Source organism: Pagrus major, chromosome 10 (assembly GCF_040436345.1).
Source record: "Pagrus major chromosome 10, Pma_NU_1.0".
In the NCBI taxonomy this organism is placed as follows: domain Eukaryota; kingdom Metazoa; phylum Chordata; class Actinopteri; order Spariformes; family Sparidae; genus Pagrus; species Pagrus major.
This window is the reverse complement of record NC_133224.1, coordinates 23,706,368-23,720,260: the sequence shown is the minus strand read 5'-3', so window position 1 is coordinate 23,720,260 and position 13,893 is coordinate 23,706,368. Positions and strand designations below refer to the sequence as shown.

At 42.9% G+C, this 13,893-nt stretch overlaps 1 protein-coding gene across 1 annotated transcript in view; it reads left to right on the top strand.

Annotated features, from left to right (window-relative positions):
* Positions 1-13,893, top strand: part of LOC141003409 (adhesion G protein-coupled receptor L3-like) — a 207,784-nt gene that overhangs the window by 17,320 nt on the left and 176,571 nt on the right. The window contains exon 2 of the mRNA XM_073474740.1: positions 5,869-5,954. The gene's annotated coding sequence lies outside the window, so the exon portion shown is untranslated. The remainder of the gene's footprint in view (positions 1-5,868; positions 5,955-13,893) is intronic.

The following is a 13,893-nucleotide window of genomic DNA, read 5'->3' as shown; positions in this document are numbered from 1 at the left end:
TTATCATAATGATATTCCCATGCTAAGGTAAACAGCTCCCTAAGATGGGGGGAAAACGTCCATGCGATTGTATGGGATTTTGACAGCTTATTTTTGACGATACATTTCATGCATTTAGTATTGGGCGCCGTAGACATCAAAGCCTTTTAAGAATCATCTCTGAGCTGGGATTGGTGGTGACATCATGTGATAACATGAATCTCGTCTGGGCTTAAGAAGCAATCTAGCGCTCGAGGACTACAAAAACATGATATTTACATAAATATTCAAACCCATGAGCTTGCACACATCCAGGAATAAAAATTCAAAACGGAGGTGCTGTGTACCACTTTGGCTGAATACATTATTCTGGAGGCTGTGTGTGCTCGTCACTTCTGTTGTTTGTGCGTTTTTGCACAGACACACACAAATGGACAGTCAAGAACACGCTCAGGCATACAGTGCATAGTAACCTACAGACTCATATCCCACGGTTCATCCCTTTCCAATTAAGGCCAATTAGGGCCCGTGTAAAAGGAAGTCTTCGGGGGGAAGGACTGTAGTTTGGTGTTGTACATCCCCCATCACCTCTTCTCATTGGTATGCCAGCACAGTGTGAGATAGAAATAGGGACAGAGGAAAAAAACGTAATGATAGATGAAGGGAGAAGAAATGTGAGAGAAAGTGTCCACGAGACGAGTGGATACTGAGAAAGCGACGAGGCAGAGAATTACAGAGAGGCTAAACAATGAGAAAGCAGGCATGTGAGTATACATCATCTTCCTGCAGTTGCCAGAAACCTCAGTCAATTGTTATCAGCTTGCTTGAATTTAATGTGACCCTTGGGGGTGAGGATGCTGCCCATGCATTATAAATGCTGCCCATTGACTCCAGCTGGTAGGCTTTTCCTCCCTTCTGAGTGAGCAATCACTGACTGGCTATGATTACTCAACTGATTGTAGCAGCACAGCATAATTCGTACAAGTCACATCTCATAAACAGGCAGCTTTGTTTGTATTTCAAACTTTAATGCAGCGATGGATTGTTCTCCTATGCGTTTACCTTTTTGGATTAAGACCCTCAGTATATACAGACTCTTCCTCCTAGTGTGAGAGGTGTAATAGTTACATTTGGTGAAAGTCATGGTATGTTATACTAGAAGTGCGCTTTACCTGAGGGTGCAAGCCAAATCTTTAACAAGCCTGGTTATTTCTGTCTCTGAGAGCAGCTCATTTGAAAGTCTGTATAATCTATGAAATAGCTGCAAGTAGTCGAATAAGTACAGACAGTGCATATTGCACACACAGGAGTATGTAGGTTACTCAAGGCTGACTCTACTTGTAAAGGATGCCACCATTTCAATACATTTTCTGTCCATTAGCCATATCTCCTTTGCCTTTGGCCTCAGTGTGCACAGGCCGGCTTGTCAGTTACAGTGTCACGACGACTGGGTCATTTAATTTAAAGCCCTGCTCCGCCGATTAGGGCTTTTGTTGTGAGCAGCCGTGACTACTGTAACACGGGTGTTTGGGTCAGCGATGGGCACAATAGCTTAGTTACTCTCGCTGACTTCCTCACTATTGCCTCTCCCTCTCTTTCTCAGCACATTTTCCACTTGGCTGATAAAATAAGCCACTCTTTGATGAGCTTTCGGCAGGCCACGGTGCCGTGCCTCAGTAAATGCTTTTATAGAGACACACCACAGGCTGTCGACTTGGATCAGTCATACAGTGGCTGCATGCGTCCACAGCTTTCTCATATGTTCCTTTGTCTCCTGATTTTATTTTATTTTTTTGACACGCAGTGAGAAGCTGGTGCTAGAGCCGCTAATATATTTCAAGAATGCCTTTTTAAACTAGAATATGGAACAATATGGAGTCAATCCTGCCTTGTTTTCTCTTCAGTTGGTCAAACTCATGCCCATGTACTAGTCATCATGATTAGTTGTCTACCTTGAAACAGCATGAAGCCTGAGGGTGTGGTAGCCAACAGCTGCAAAGCCATCGCAGGCTGTAGAGTGGCAGACGGCGGGTGCAGCCATTCCCCACCCCCCCACCCCCCCAGAAAAATTAAAAATTGATGTTGTTCATTGTGGTTTTAGTCTTGTTTGTTACCTCGTGTTACCCTCCATGTGATGTGAAAAGCAGCTACATTAAGTGTTTAATCCAATCTCTTTCTCATTGTCACTCTTAAGTAGAGTTTTATTACCCTGATGCTGGTTTTCCTTTTTTTCCCCTGTAAGTAGTTGTAAAAAAAACAAACCCAAAACACTGATTATTTTGTATGCTTTTGTTTCAGTGCTTGTACTGATTAAACACAGTGTGCTCGCAATCAGCTGCTTTATGTACTTATTTAGATATGTACATGAATGAAAGTCCACAGTGGCCAGCTTCAGTGTCTTTTGATTAATTCAAAACAGTTGTCACGCTTTGAAGGAAATGCTGATCATCATTCGGATTGTTACTAGACAGCAGCTTGTTGTAAACCCACGATGGCTCTCCTTTTTCAACCCGTTTTGGTGCTTTTGTTGAAAAGAACATTTTAAAGGATTAAACTCTGCATCTTTCTTGGCAGAAACGGCAACGTTCCACCCAACATTACTGCCGGGCGTGGCCAGCAATACGGTCCGTTGCACTTGTGACCAGACTCAGTGAACAGTGGTGTCCAGCACACTGTACCACAATGAATCACTTTGGGGGTGTGAAATCAAATTACGGTTGAAGTTCATGGCAGTGAAAGCAGCACAGTCGGCCTGTGTCTCATCACTTTGTAATTTAGAAAAACACTCCTCTCGCCATGGGAACTGAAAAACAGGAGTACAGTAGATAATGTGAAGAAGGAAAGGGCCAAAGACGCCCTTCCAAGAAACATTTTGTGTGTGTGTTAATGCCACAAAGTTTCTACAATGCAGTGCCTCCTCTTGGTTTGGGGAATTATCTGGAATGAGGGAATCATTCACTTTACAGATATCAGGTGATCCTGGCTGGCTTAACACGACTCTGCTCTCTGTGATATTTTAGAAGTTACTGAAAAGTTAATAAGATGATGTGAAACCAAACTTTTACATTTTTTGGCTTTGACTTTAAATGACCTTTTACATGGAAATTTTAATACAAACCCCTCAAATGTCAGTATGCAGAGATGGGCATAAAATGTACAGCTGAAAATGAGTTGTTGGAATCTTTTACTTACTAACCTTTGTAAGCATCGTTTGTGCTGAATTGAAACACCCAGGATTTATACCCATGCAGCAGCTCCTCCTATCAGTCTGTGAAGCTAACGCTGACGTGCACTTAGGTTAACGTTAGCTTAAGCAGCTACTAGGGCTGCACGATATGGTCAAAAAGTGACATTGGGATTATTTTGACATCGCAATTTTCATCGTCATTGAAATACTAGTAAAATCATGATGATGTGGCATTTCTCCCGGTCTCTGCCCAACAAACATGCTTTATCACGTGTAGAACAGGCTTTGTAGGCCCGAGCATCTCTGCAGCTCTACAAAATGTAATTAAAACACTGTTTTGTGACACATTTTACCCTCATGAAATAATTGCAGTTCTTGCAATTTGGATATTGCACTCAGTCATATTGTGATTTCGATTATTTTGCGATTAATTGCGTAGCCAGAGCAGCTACAGTGCAGATCTGTCAGCAGTAGCATTAGCTTCTGTTTGTTCAACATCAGTAACATTGTCAGGTGTGACTTAGCAGCACTTTGTCATTATTGTCATACTATTTCACAACTGCAACTGTAAATATAACAAAACTTTTGAAAGTGATGATTATATTGTAAAATAAATTACTCAGCTTTTCTCATCTTTATAAATATGAGCCAAATTGGTCAGTTTTTGTCAGTTTATGTCTAATTCCACTTTTTTTCTAAGTGGTGGGGTAAAAGATTGTAGTTGAATAGTTTTCTCATAACAAATTAAGCCCTAATGCCAGCTTCCTGGTGTCAGAGTGTAAACCTAACACAGTCCTGAGCAACTCCAAAGCTATGCTCTCATTAATGAGCAACCTGGCGTTAATAAGCAGCTATCTCTCACAGTGTCGCACTGGGTCATCCATGCGTAGTACTTCAATAGAACTGCATATCTTTGGAATGAGCATCCTAGAAGTAATGGTACAAGATAGCCCTGAGTGCCTGGAACTGCCTGGTGTAAATTTCTCTGGTCCAGAACTCTTTGAAGATACTTTGGAGGCTTCAGTTCCCAACTACAGGCAGTACTTTAACACTGATGATTATAAAAGAGGAGGCTTGAATTGGGCTCTGACAGTGTTTCTGCTCAGCGAGGCCGTTCAGGGAGAGGAGCAGTGAATATGGGTTTTATAAGCGGTAAAGATGTAAAATTCAAGTATTTTTTCATTTTATTTTCAGTTGTCTGTGAACTCGGTCACTCCTCTCACGCAGCAGTTTGTGGGTAGGATCATTGCGGTATGGTGTGATTGTGTTTCTTTCCAAACACTTCCAGGCCTGTTAAATGACTGGCAGATGCTCTGTTGACCAAACTAGCTTCAGTGGTTCAGCTGAATTGACCTATGGCGTCTGCCATAGTCTCAAATTTGATCAGACATAATGGACAGCAGATTTGACGCTTCAAATCCCCCGCACTTGTTTGGAAGCCAAGATCGGACAGCCATTGTGCCCGGATGATATTTGAAAGTTTGGCGATATAATTGACTTTTTTTCCTTCCGTCTTTTGCTTCATTTTTTATGTCTGTGCTTGGTTTATGGCTTTTAAAGCATTTGTCAGTGTTTATAAACGATATTAATAGACATCCCAAATAGGTTAGGAGCAAAAAAAAAGTCTTTTTTATTTTGTGTTTTCCAATATCTACCTAATTTGCATAGTAAACACAGTACTACTGATGAATCCTTTTTAATTTTGTTAAATATTCAAGACCTTAACCTGTTTTAGACATCTCAATTAAGAAAAGCTTTTATCACTTGTATGATTGCAGGTGAGATTTAATTAGAAATCATGTAAAGAGAGTTTGCATCACAATAATGAAAGGGAGTAAGGGGACATGTTTTTCAGTGCTTGAGGGGGAGAAAGAAACAAGCTTTCCAATTTCACTGAATACAATTTGAATTTACCTCTGTGAAACTGTTCATGTCGCTCATTAATTCAGCCATAATTAAATGTAACCACCTCACCTGCACGCGCTGGTATCGGCCCGACAAAGGTTTATATTGGACTTAATGAGTGAAAAACGCAATGAGCAGACTGGTGCGGAGGCTAACAGGGAGAAAGCGGCGCATGCGAAAGACGGACTGATACAAAGGCGAAGAGGCAGAGCGGGGGAGCCAAAAATGTGTGCGAGGGGGAAAACGAGACGGCGCAAAAGGTGACTGGAGGAGGCAGTCATCAAAATGCTAATGTTGCATGGGATATTTACTGCAGAGTGTTAATGCAGTTTAAAACAGGCTCTTTGTCCTGCGGCCCATCACCAAGCCGCTGTTGGGGCCTAATAAATCAGCCATTAAAAGCTGATGTGACCTGAATAGCACTTCATACAGCGGCGATCCAGCTCTCTCGCCAGTGCGGGAGCCGGACAACAGCTGAAAAATTTATGAAGATGCCAATTAATGAGGGTCGACCCAGAAGTGACCGAAATATAGAGTTTGTGTGTGATGCAACTTTGACAAACTAACACTTCTGGCATTGAAAAGTAATTATTTTCAGTGGATTTTTTCAAAGTAAGTGTCCTGGGTGTGCACAGACCAGTTAACGGTGACTTAGAGTCATGTTGGCAGACATTAAAAGTTGCTGGACTTTTTAATTATGTCCCCTGTCGCCTCATGTTGAAAGAAAAACTGTTCTACTGACGTAAGACTATCCTGTTCCATCTCCTAACCTGCTTCCTCTCTCTGTTTCCTCACAGGGCTGGACATGGTTTTATTATCTGGAATGTGATACGCAGGATTTGTGCGGAGAAAACTCAAGAATCACGCTCCTTCTCACACTCAGGTACAGTTTCATCACCGTTTCTGACGGCGCCGGACAAAGTGGGCTGAAAATGTGTCATTACATGTCATGAATGCGCAATAGATTCCTGATCAAGTGCACAAGCAGCCCCCCCCTCCACAGCAGCACACCAATAATGAAGAGCATTCATGTGGGCCAATTGGGCTTGTTCTCTGGGATGTTTATGAAAATGATTCAGGATAGGTACTCATCTTCATATGCAAATCTGTGGGACATCACCGGCAAGCCTTTAATTTCTGCCGCTAGCGACAAGGAGGGCTTTTTTGGTCGCTATCTACCGAGTGTGTTTGGATTTCATTCCCCGATGCAAATGATGTTTTCGCTGTAATCATGCAAAAGCGCAGCTGGCTTCCATTTTTCTTCGCCTCTAGTCTCTTGCTCCTTGCACACTCCCCCCTCCACCCCTCAACCACCCAAAACCTTCACGCACCGAGCTCCTTCTCCTTCTCCTCTCCCTGTCTGTTTGTCATTGTTGTCTTCTGCAACCCCTTGTTTGCTCTCTGCTTCTCCTACTTATCTCCGTCCCCTTTCCTCGCTCACTTGTCATGCCAGCTAAAGCCCTCCCCCCTCCCTCATCCCTTCGATACGCGCACACTTCCCCTCCGCCACCACTGCCGCCGCCGCTGCCTCCACCAACCCTCTCCATACTTAATGGAGCCACCAGCCTCCGTGCCTCCTGTGGTGAGCCTGGATTGAATTCAATTAGGGAGATTGTTTGCCCTCCAGAGTTTACTGGTGGGCTCCGTGGATGATAGGTTTGCTGTCGTCCCTCCTCCTCTCTTTCACTCACACTCACACACACACCTACACACACAAACATACCCTGCTACATCCATCTAACCCGATTCCCCTTCATCCAACTCAATGCAGCCACCCCTCCTTTTCTCTTTTCCTAACAACCTCCCTGCGGCAGTGCATGTTTTTTTGTGTGTGCGCACATTGTTGACATTGCTTTTCGAGCCCCTGTTGATGTTTTTATGTTATTTCACGCCATCGTATTCAACGAGATTAAGCCATAAGAACTTGCAGTGTGAAAGAATATGTCATACCACCTTTTTGATAAGGCCTCAGGGGCTCATCTTCTCCCATCCCATATGAGTTGATGGGATGGGAGATTTCAGAGGAGAGTAATTGGAAACCACATTCAAGCTCAATCCCAGCAACTCCACGCACATTCCGGGATAATCCCATTTTTAGAATTAATTTGCCACTTCGCCAGCATATCCGGCACAAAAGAGAGGACAGTAAATGTTGCTGACATAGGAGGAACGGTCACATTAGTCGCAAGGTGAAAATAGAATTGTGCTGTCATTTGAATAACACTGAGAGCAGCAGGCGGTAGTTAAACGCAGTGTTGGCTCGTGCTTTTTAGATATGAAGCGTACGCCTGGTACAGACATAATGGTCTCTATTCTGTGTAGGAACACACTTCAGCAAACTTGTCCGGCAACCCGCTGCTTTTCCTCCAGATGTCACGCTGTGTGACCGTGTACTGGTGCTTCTCAGAAATCAGATACTGTATTAGTGCTGAAAGATGTCAAATGAATTAAAAGCTGGGGATCGCTTTGATGATAAATATCCTAATGCCCCCCGACGCGGAATTACAACCTTCATTTGATGCACCTTCTTTTTCTTCTTTTTTTTCTAATTTGCGGTCACTTTGGATTACGTCTAATCGTCTTTGGGAGGATATTTTTTAGGGCTTAGAAGGGCAAAATTTACAGCACGATGTTTTGTCATGAGTTTACAGATGACTTATGATTTTTGGAATTAGGATTTAAATCCACCCATAAATGAAAATTTGGTCATTTATCTATTCACCCCCATGCCACTGGAAAGTTTAGTAGTCCACAAAACATTCATTGCAGCATTCTCCTAAACAACTGAAGTAGATGGGGACTTAAAAACCCATTTGCCCCCTTTGTGAAGTTTTTACTGTAGCTGCTTAGCTAAAAGCCTTAGCTACCACTGTCTGATGTGGGTGCACGAGCTGGAACGCGAGTCGAGGTTGTAAATATCGACTTTCAAATCAATTTAGGATCTCTGAGCTTCCAGAGACATGAATTATGCTGGACAGGCTGTATGTATCAAGTCTTCATCTACTTCAGTTGCTGTGAAGCTCCAGAAATGTTTTGTGGACTGTGCAGCTTTACCCAGCTTCCCATTAGCAATGGAGTGAGTAGATGATAACTGAATATTCATTTTTGGGTGAACTTATCCTTTAATGCAAGATCTTTGATTTAAAGAATATCTAGAAACCTGTTCAACTACAAACCCTCCTTTCAGCCTTGTTTGGAGAGTATGAACCTCCGCACCCTCCCACAATGCTTTGCATACCCAACACGGTTGCCCATAGCATCAGCCATTCAAGTTAGTTTGACCATAATGGCCTGTGATGACATTAGCCAGGCCAAGTTTTTGGTTCTGTTATCTTAAAGCCCTGCCGTTTGTTTTCATAGTGCGATCCTGCCCGGACTTCTTGAAATGATGCAAAACAGGTCATTTGAATGGAAAAGGAGCGAAATCCTTTTGGCCGATGTCAGCAGTGTTCTTGAATTTGAATCCCGCCCAGAGATAGTTGACTTTGCACGTCTTTGTTGTGTCCTGTTACTTGGGCAACTACGGTCAGCACCAAAGCAACCCGGCTCAAGGATACTGGGCAGAGCATCGAAACCCTCTAAACGACCCAATTATTTAAAAGGCACACATTGCTCGATGTGGTGCACGGCTGATAATGACAAATTTGTTGACCCTCCGTGCAAATTGGTGTTGTCTTGACAACAGAAACGTTCTGGAAATGTATTTGCTCAGACATGTTTGTGGTCATTTTGTCCTCACAGGCGCAGAGAGTTTATGTGAGAACACTTGTACAGCTGCATGAAAATGTCACTTAGTCATTTCAACATCACTCATATACTGGGACTGAAAGATGAAATTGTGAAAAAGAATGTGTTGATATGCCAAAAATGTGAGTGTGTGGTTGACTTTAACGTCAAACTACATTCCTTTATGTGTTCTTTAAGGCGTAGTGTTATTTAGGCCATGTGTGTATAGCTCACAGCACACCGCGCTTTATTTATTTCCTTTTATGTTCTGAACTTAAAGCAGCTGTAACCTTAATTATTCACAGTGTTGTCTTCTTCTTTAGGAGATATATTTAACTGTGTGTGTGTGGTGGTCATGCTTGATCAGCATATGTGCGTGTCAGCCGGTGTGTATACATTTAGTAAATGTGCGTGCACATAATGCACATTTACCGCTTAAATGTGGTGTTTGCTGAGACTCTGTGCATGTCCACCCCCTCCACCTCTCCCAATACAATATTCATGCCTTCAGTGGCCCTACATCGCTCTCAGGAACTGCATTATCACACTACAAGTTTCTTCATTTTCTGCATACATCCATGCATGTTTAAGTCCTCCATGTTGTCTATCTCACAATGGAATATTTAGACACCTAACAGTGCTAAGAGGGGCTTTCACACAACTGTAAAAATCAATAGTTCAGCTGCTGTTAATTTCAAAGTTAATAGGTCAAAGGAAGAGGTTGACATTTTGGGAAATGAATCTTTTTTCTTGCCAAGAGTTTGAAGAGAAGATAGCTACAGTGAGCATCTTGTTAGCTTAGCTTAGCATAAAGATTAAAAACAATGGCGAAAAGCATACCTGGTTCAAATGTAACTAAATCTGCTTACCTAGCAGCTTCAAGTTTTAATAATTACTGCATATACACATTATATCTTGTTTGTTTAATGCATACCAGGACCTGAACGATTTGGCCTTAAAATACTGTTGCTATACTTTTAGGCTATATCTATCTAGCTGCAATGATGAATTAATTAGTTGTTAACTATTAAACTGAAAGCAAAACCATTTTGTTAATCTATTAATCAGTTTGTCTGGTTGCCTCTCGCACACGAACCCACATTTTTATTACCTGTCACAACCCACCTACACAGTCTGGACAGAGACACCGGTGAATTTGGATGGAGCTATTTCTGTCCGAGAAGGGGTTAGCGGGATGTTAGCACAAGTGTCTTGTCATGTGGCCGGCTGCTCTCCTGATACCTGCCCTGACAGTTTGGGTGTCTTAATAAAACAACACCCTTGACAGTGAACTCACACAGCAGCTCAGTGGTCTCTCTCCATCATCTTCTGCCAACTCCCCTCCCCGCCACCCGCCCCACCCCACCCTCAATCCTCCTCCTCGCCGTGACCATTTACGCTAATGTGAATGAACAGGACGATCTGTTGATGACGATTAGATTCAAGCGCCGCTTGCACCTCTGGGGGCTACATTGATATCATCTGACATGACAGAAGAATCCAAAGCAGCACACTGGCCCTAATTTGAAAGACACTGCTGTTATTTGAGCTCCGAGGCATTGGGTTAGAGATATGGTAAGTGGATACTGAAGTCGGGCATGCTGATTCAGTGGTAGCTGTTCAAATGTGTATAGTCCAGAGAGATGTCCACTAACTTGAAGAGTTTTTCCTCTTTGGTTTTTCTAACACTCAGTCTCCCTTGAACTTGGTCTGCACCCTGTCCAAAGCTCCAGCACCGGCAAGGTGTGCAGCTCTAATCAGCCCTGTTTGATGTGCAGAGGCAGCAGGCTTTACGGAGGAGCCAAGATCTCTTAGGACATTAAGGGGAGAGGAGAGGGAGGAGAGGGAGAGATTACTGCTGGTCTTTTTATAGAGGATCACTCCATCTTGTCCTTTTTAGCTCACTCATTAGTTCTTGCTTCCCCCCGGAGGGCGATTCTCTCTTTCTGTCTCTCACCAAGACCACGGCCACCTCCCTCACTACGGCGAGGAACCTGTCTGGCTATCGGCTAACCAAATATGAATCCTCGGCCTTTTCCGTCATTATCAAGTCACAGTCGGGAGGCGCTTGTGTGGCCGGTGCTGCTCCCGTTCTGGCAGGTATGAGGAAAAAAATCGGCCCATGAGAGGAAAAGGGAGGCAGATGAATAATGATTGCACATGCTTTCTTTTGTTGGCGGTCGAGGCTGAGAAGCCCATGACATGCCTTTTCTTCATTTTCTTCCCCCAATTCCCCTCTATTTCCTCCCTCCCTTTGGCGAGTACCTGTGAAATCAGACATCCCTCTGTGCCCGTCAAAAAATAACCAACACTCTGCAGCTGGCTGTCAGGGGAGTTCGCCGCCATACAACCGGCGTGCACGCTGAGGTAATCAGAAGTTGTCAAACGTGAAGTGTCCTCTTCCACAACTGAGGGTGCGCTGTGTGTTTGCCTCTCCAACACCCGAGCCTTGGCTACAGTGTAGGTGCACTAATAGCGTCTTTATCAACAGGGATCACTAAATAATGTCCTGCGACTGCATATTTGGCAGCAAAGTTGTTGTTTAGCAGAGGAAAATGGAGACAGAGATGGATAATAGGAGCTTGTCGTCACTGCCAGCCTACCCGGCCAACCCAGTTGTGAGATGGGACGCTTTCATACACTATGATGACCTCTTATGATTACACATCATTTTCAAGTACACCGACCGCTGTTCCTTTCACATATTCCCAAGTGGTTTATGAAAATTGAATTTACATATTTGTTCTCCATATACATGGCCTACTATCCAGCCCCCTCTGAGGGGAACGCCTGTCTTATAAAAACACAACCGGAGAAATTATTGATTTGCATCTGTTTATCCGGGAGGAAGCCGAGCACCTCCCTGCTGTCAGGCCCGGCGGTCTGGATGAGAGGATCCCAAAGGTGCCATCGCACCCGTCTGTCCTTTTTACGGTGGCTCTAAACCGTGGACAGGGGCTGCAATCTGTTTCCGCCCTCCCTTGAATTTTATTTACAGCCCCAGCTTGGCAATAAAGCTTAAAATTTATGACTTACTTTTTAATTAGAAATAATGTCTTGTAGAGTTTAAGTGATGGATGGTTTAATCAATATATAGACTGCGGCTGGCCCTATGATGAACGTTGCTATTGACAGCGTGCAGAGTAGCCTAACTTAACACTTTGTCTTTCAAAGAAATATGTAGTGTTTTGTTTGCTGATGGAAACGGTCTGTGCCTCTCTTCAGTCTTTCTCCTTTCATTTTTACTGTCTCTTGCAACTCTTTCAACACTTTCTCTCAACAGGCAGCATTTTCTCCAGAATGAATCAACCTCCACTGTCACACTGTATTTAGGCAATTATTTTACCCCAGCGAAACCCCCATTGTGTTGTGTGCCATATTTGCTCAGGTTTAAATAAAATAAGTGTTGAAGGTGGCTTCTCGCCAATGGAATCTGACAAGCTGGAAGAAATGCAATTCTCGAATAGGTAGAGATTTTTTTTTTTTCTAATGGGTAAAGCAATTTCTGTCTTTTTTTTTTCTCAGGTTCAGAGAAAGGAGAGAGCAGAAAGGATTTTCAAGTAGAATAATTAAATATGAATCAAGTCAATGGGATTTGTTTCCTGGCGCCGTGGATGATTGCGTAATATACACCGGGGATGGAATTATGGTACTTGACAAGTGAAGTTCATTTTGTCACTTGTGGCTTATTGTGAAGTGCTCAAACAGGGTTGTGGGGAACTGGATGTGGCTTTTCATTTACCAGACAGTTGCAAACACTGATCAGAAATGGGAACAGCTTTTCAATTCTCTGTCGCTACATGAAAAATGTCATTTTGTTGCAAACTGATTTCAGCACAGACATCAAGGATGTGATGTTCTGGTGCTGGGCGGGTTTATTTAATGTGCGAAATGAGCTACAGTGCTACAACTTACTTATTTGTTTGATTGTTTGATTGATTGTTCAGTCTGTAAAACATCACAAAATGGTGCACATTTTCCAAGAACCCAAGGTGATGTACTGATGTTTTTCTGTTGTTGTCTGTTTTATTTTGGTTATTTATTCCCCCTTTGGTGCCAAGGAAACAAAGAAATCCTCATTTAAAAAAAAACCCAACTAAATTCTTTATAATCATTCAGCCTTTTATTACACTATCTTTGAAGGAGTACAGATTAAATGATAGAAAACTTAATGAAACAGCGTTTGATATAACTTTTTACATGAATAAGATTCTTTTTTCTTTTTAAAAGTAACTATTCAAATCTTTTTCAGCCTAATTTACAGATACCTCCTCACTGAAAAGAATTTATCAGCACTGTTGGGTGTGTCAGCACTGGGGTCACGGAGGACGCAGCAGGGAGTTGAAGAACCTTACCGCCTGAGGGGAGAAGCTGTTGTCTGGTAGAGTCTGGTAGTCCTGGCCCGGATGCTCTGTGCAGCTGTCTGTGATATAGTTAAGTGAATGGTGTTAGGGGGGTTCTGATCATCTTCTCGGCTGTCCTCACTCTCAGCTGGAGAGATTTCTGGTCCGCGATGCTGCGATTCCCAAAGCAGACAGTGATACAGCTGGAGAGGACGCTCTCTGTGGTCCCTCTGTAGAAGGTGGTGAGGATGGAAGTTGTGAGGCTGGCCAGGAACTTTTTTTTTATGCTTTCTACAGCAGAGTGTGAGTGTTGGACAACACAATCATCTCCTTTGTGAGACAGAGAAACATATTTCTCTCATGATGCTGACAATATTTTAAAGCCCCTTTGGGTAGGATTTGAGAGATTATTGACTCTGAGTCGTAGTGTCGAAAAAGGCACCATAAGAAGAATAAATTAGCTGAAACAAAGCCATTAAAAAACCTTCTAATAAACAATAACGAGATAAAGGAAACTATGCACAGGGGCTTTAATTTAAGGAGTGGGGGAATGAATAAGAAATCAGTCTAACCATTTCTTTTGTAGGAGTAGTTTCAGACGCCTAGCGGGTAGACATATTCTACAGGTTGAAGTCAAAGTTAATAAAGTTAATAATTGAAACTGTAAGGAACAAAGGCCGTGATGAAATATTTTCGTCCTTCTTTTCACTGTCACATATTAACAGTTGCAACGTGATGCTCGCTGCTGCCATC